This window comes from Epinephelus fuscoguttatus, linkage group LG4, assembly GCF_011397635.1.
Source record: "Epinephelus fuscoguttatus linkage group LG4, E.fuscoguttatus.final_Chr_v1".
NCBI classification, from domain to species: domain Eukaryota; kingdom Metazoa; phylum Chordata; class Actinopteri; order Perciformes; family Serranidae; genus Epinephelus; species Epinephelus fuscoguttatus.
The window spans coordinates 28255295-28261363 of NC_064755.1; positions in this window are offsets into that span (position 1 = coordinate 28255295).

Sequence of the window (6069 nt, forward strand, 5' to 3'; positions counted from 1 at the left end):
GCCATCACGTACTTCACCACCTCTTTCTCCATGACTGGCCACCAGAAGCGTTGACGCAGGACAAGCAATGTCCTACGCACACCAGGATGGCAGGAGAATGAGGATGCATGAGCCCAGTGGATGACCTGGGAACGTAAATCAGAGGGCACAAACAATTGGTTCAGCGGGCAGCCGGCCGGTACTTGACAGTTCAAGTTAGCATCAGAGACCTTTCTTTCATTATCCCAGGAAAATGCACCAACACCACATGAAGGAAGCAGAATAGGTGAAGGTTCAGTGGCAGAGTTACCAGGGGAAAATACACGGGAGAGAGCATCTGGCTTGGTATTCTTGGAGCCAGGTCTATATGACAGTGTGAAAACAAACTGGTTGAAAAAGAGAGCCCACCTTGCCTGCCGAGAGTTGAGCCTCTTGGCTGTCCTTAGATACTGCAAGTTCTTATGGTCGGTCCAAACCAGGAAAGGTTGTTCGGCTCCCTCCAACCAGTGTCTCCATTCTTCCAGAGCCACCTTAATGGCCAGCAGCTCCCGGTTCCCCACATCATAATTTCTCTCAGCAGGGGAAAGCTTGCGGGAGAGGAAAGCACAGGGATGCAGCCTGCTGTCGGTAGCTGACCTCTGGGAGAGCACTGCCCCCACACCTACATCTGAGGCATCGACCTCCACAACAAACTGTAGGCTGGGGTCAGGGAGTGTCAGGACAGGAGCGGAGGTGAAACAGGTCTTGAGCCGTTGAAAAGCATGGTCAGCTTGGGAGTTCCACTGGAAACTGGACTTGGGAGAGGTTAGTGCATGGAGAGGGGCAGCAACAGAACTAAAGTTTCTGATAAACTTCCTGTAAAAGTTTGCAAATCCGAGGAAACGCTGCAGCTCCTTGCGGGTGCTTGGAGTAGGCCAATCCTTAACAGCACTAACCTTTTCGGAATCCATCTGGACCGCCCCTTCCGACACGATGAATCCCAGGGGGGACACAGAGGGCACGTGAAACTCACTTTTCTGCCTTCACAAAGAGCTGGTGTTGGAGGAGACGTTGGAGGACCCGCCGCACGTGCTGAATGTGTGTTTGCTCATCAGGGGAGAAGATCAGAATATCGTCCAGATATACAAAAACAAATACATTAAGCATGTCCCGAAGGACGTCATTGACAAGAGCTTGAAATACTGCAGGGGCATTAGTGAGTCCAAATGGCATAACCAGGTATTCGATTCCTCTACATACTTCCTCATAGCCTGGGTTTCAGGAGCTGACAGTACAGGCGGCCCCTAGGTGGTGAAGTACCAGGCAGCAGGTCTATGGTGCAGTCGTAGGACCGATGAGGGGGCAGAGAGGTGGCTTGGGCCTTGCTGAAAACCTCCTTGAGGTCGTGGTAACAGGAAGGAACCTTGGAGAGATCTGGAAACTCCTCAGCAGGCTGAGATTCTGAAGCAAAACAGTCCTGGTAAGTTTTTTCCCCCATGACAAGATTTGACCAGTAGACCAGTCTATGAGGATTGTGAGTCTGGAGCCAGGGGTGACCCAGGATGAGTGGATGTTGAGGGGCATGAAAGACGTGAAAACTGATGTGCTCAGTGTGGCAGTCTGGGAATGACAGAAGTAGTGTCTGAGTGCGGTGAGTGACCTTACAGATAATTCTTCCATCCAGAGCACTGGCATCCAATGGTTGGTCGAGGGGAAGAGTTCTAAGACCCAGCTTCCTGACGAGATAAGAGTCCATAAGATTGGCATCAGAACCAGAATCCACCAGGACAGGATGCTTAAGAGAAAGCACAGAAGACTGAAGAGATACAAGTGGCAACATCCGGGAGGAATTACTAGCAGTCAATGTGCTTCTCACCTTAACAGCTGGGCCTGATCGCCTCACTGGACAGGATGCTATGAAGTGACCCATCTTGCCACAGTAGATGCATCGGCCCTCAGAGACTCTTCACTGGCGTTCCTCAGGTGTCAAACGAGTGTGTCCAAGTTGCATGGGCACCTCCAAGGCCTCAGGGGGTGCTGCAAACGAATCCGAGTGAGGCGTGGCTCGGCATGAAGTAGAGGAAGAGTTGCTGGTCCGCTGCCTCCAGTGGAGTGGTGGGGAACTGCGAGAGCTGGTTCAGCTTTTCTCTCTTTCACACAAACGCTTGTCCACTTTAATGGCCAAGGCAATGAGTGAGTCCAGGTCAACAGGTAGGTCAAAGGGTGCAAGATAGTCTTTAATGGAGTCAGAAAGACCATCCAAAAAGGCATCAAACAGCGCAGACTGATTCCAATCACTCTCTGCTGCCAGGATCCGGAATTCTATGGCATAATCAGAAACTCTCCTTGCCTTGTCGCAGACTCACCAGAGCACGTGCTGCCTCTTGTCCGGGGGTAGTCTGCTGGAAGATCTGGGTGAAGGATTTAGTGAATGCAGACAATGAATCACAAACCGGGGACCTCCTACTCCACTCTGCAGTAGCCCAAGCCTCTGCTCTTCCAGTCAGGTGGGAAATTATGTAAGCAATCTTAGAACAATTAGAGGGAAAAGCTGCAGCTTGGAGCTCAAAATGTAAGTCACACTGAGTGAGGAAGGATTTACAGTCACCTGAATCTCCAGAGAAACGCTCAGGTCGGGAGAGGTGGAGGGGCAAAGATGCAGAGGCAGCCACAGGAGATGCAGTCTCAACACTGGCACCTTGAAGCGTAGAGGGGGTGGCGTCAGGCAGAGCAGGAGAGTGTTGTAGCTGACGCATCTGATCAATGAGCAGATTCAGCTGTGTACCAAAACCAGCCAAGTGAGATTCCTGACGATCAGAGAGCTCTTTCACCTCATGGCGAAGGAGACTGATTTGTTGGTCTTGGTCATGAATCTTGTGCACATGTGCCTGGAGAATCGAACTGACTCAAACTGATCCTGAGTCCGCTGAGTCCATCTTGGCCAGTTCGTACTGTAAAGACTGACATACGCAGGGACTCAAAAGCAGACTCGTGCACAGTGGAAAACGCAAATTTGTCCTTTAATCTTGCCAAAGTCGGTACACAGGAGGTCAAACAGCAGAGGCAAAGGTACAGAGACGGCAGGCAAAAAGCAGGGTCAAAAAAGGGTAGCTATTGGTCAAAACACACTGAAGACTCACAAGGAAAAAAACCGCTGGAACGCTGTCACAAAGAAACAAGACGAACTGGCACAGAGGGGAGAAAACAAGCAGACTAAATACTCTACAGGAAGGGGAGACAATGAGACACAGGTGCAACACATTAGGGGCGGGGCAGGTAATCACACAGGTGGGAAAACACGAGGGCAGGAAGTGAAGGACCTGAAATGAGACAACAGGTGAGTTTCAAAATAAAACAACAAAGATAAATGCGAGAAACAAAAAGTAACTTAACTAACAAGGCAAGGTGTGACACTATCTGCTTTAAATTATAGACTACTGACACTAGGAGTCTTCTCTATACAGTAGTCAGTGTTTGTGAGCTTATGATGTGCTTGTGTGCGTGTTTTTTAAATGTCTCACATATGATTCCCATTGCACAGTCCCCTGGACCTATTTCTGTTCCCCATCCTTTCTCTCTGACTGTAAAAAAAGAAAGACTAACATGTCAAATGGGTGGCCCTCCGTGCCTTGTTATTAAATATGAGTTTCACCATTAGTCTTAGAAACCTTGGAAAGCAGTGCACACCCAGGAGGACCCACATGTCAAGCAGCAAAGGCGATACGAGGTTAAAGAAAAAGTGGTTGCGAAAATAAGCAGCTGTATTTCTGTACACGGCCACACCCCACAGAGGAGGATCACATAATTACACCAGTACAGGACCGTGTAAACCACTTGAAGGGCGACAGAGGGGGCCGCTGCGGCTAAATTTGCCCGGAGTGGAAGTACAGGGTAGAGAGGTGGCTGGGAGGAGCAGGGAAAGGCTGCTGATAGACTCCTTCCTGAGTTCCCTGTCATAGAGGAAACAAATATACTGATGAGGTGAATGACTGGGAAGATAAGCTAAACAGGATGCTGCTTTAAACACAACAAAACAATACGCCAAACTAAACATCTACATGACTGCTGAAAGATAGCCCGAGGTCTCCTCAGCAAAGAACTGAACATCTGTTTTATTATATATATGGGAATATATGTTTATCTGAAAAGGTCCAGTGTGTAGTGTTTAGTGGCAGAGAGGTCGCAGAACTGAAATTACTCCCATGTGCAGGACATGTAGGAGAACTATGGTGGGGGTGCACAAAAACATGAATGGCCCTGTATTAGAGCCACTGTTTAAATTTGGCAGTATTGGGCTACTGTAGAGCAACATGGCCGACTCAGTGGAACCATGGATGTAAAGAGATCTGGATACAGCGTTGGAGGTGCTCAGTGGCACTTGACACCAATAACATTCAAGATTACTGCAGTGGTCTGTTTGTAGGACTTTCGAGACAAAATGTTTGCCACTTCAGCTTATTCAGAATGCTGCTGCTAGGGTCCTGACAAACACCAGGAAATATGACCTCATTACTCCAGTTCTAAAATCCTTACACCTGTCACTCAGAAAACTGATTTCAAAATCTTGCTGCTTGTGTATAAATCACTCTGTGGCTCAGCACCTAAATATATCTCTGACACGCTTGTGACATATGAAACTTTTAGGACCCTGAGGACATCTGGGGCCGGCCCACTGACTGTCCAGAGAGTCAGAACAAAACATGGTGAAGCAGCATTTTGTCATCATGCAGCACAAACCTGGAATAACCTCCCAGATGATGAAAGACAAGCCCTGACTCTGAACACTTTTAGGTCAAAGCTAAAAACTTTCCTTTTTCACACTGCCTACTCCACCCTGTAATGACTGCAACCTTCTTTGTAAACTCAATTTTGATTCATTTTAAATAATCTTTTTATTTTTGCACCTCTTTTCTGCACTTGTGCTATTTCTAATGGTGATTTTCTTTAAAATTGTAAATCATTTAATAATTAATTTTACCCTCTATATCTTTTTTATCTTGACACTTTTCTGTATCCTTTATCATATCTTTTTTTGCTCTGGAAAGCAATTTGAATTGCCCTTGTATATGACATGTGCTATACAAAGAAAGCTGCCTTGCCCTCCAAATGTTATGGATCAAATGAATCAAATTCTGTTGGTAAAAAATGAATCATTTCGCATGGGGTGTGCCCCTCAAAAAAATGTAACCACTGATTTGCTGAGGTCTCTTTTACAATGTAAATCTATAGGAAAAGTCTTTATGGACCTAATGGCATCATGTGACAGACTCTGAAGTTGTAATTCCACTGTTTAACCACCAAGAAAATTAAGGTGCAATCTGAATCGCATACTTTTTCTTTTTACTTTTAGTAGGTACTGCAGCTGCCCTTAAGAAGTATGTACTGTTGCATGCAGTATGCACACAATCAGGACAGACTACTTTCTCATAACATTACACCCTGAACTTTTACCGTCTTGCTTTTGTATCCATTACCTTGGAGATGAAACAAATGCCACTCGCCGAATTTGCCAGAGACGGAGATCAACCCGGAGAACTCTGCTAATATTACTTTGCAATGTATTTAGTTTAACTCAAACATTCTAACTGCATAGATTGTAGATCTAACATATTAAATTAGCTAAATTACATCTGCATTTCTCTTTTATTGTAATTTTTTTTTACAATTACAGCCTTTTGTTGTTTTTAATTTTTATGATCATTTTGTTTACTTAATCAATATTCCTATGATTACTATTTCACTGATCATCAGTTACTTAAAAGCACTGTTGTCTATCACTGCGACTTCTGACACCTGTAAAACAGCTGTCAAGCTGACATCTGTTTGCGGCTCAGTCGATGTGACATATCATCTGCTGCGCAGAGGATTGTGGGTCAGAATAGCCAGAAAAACATGCTGGCTTGCACACTACAAAATTTGACCCGATGCAGTAGAACATCCTGGTATTTCTGGCATACTGCATTTGATATACTGGGACATACTAAATCTTTGTCTTGCAGTATGTGTATTGGAACGCACAGTTGGCTTCAAAGCCCAGCGCACTTCCTGGGGCCCTGGGTGAAAGAGGACCCAATCCATATAATAGTCTATGCTCCATATGTGCTCATTATA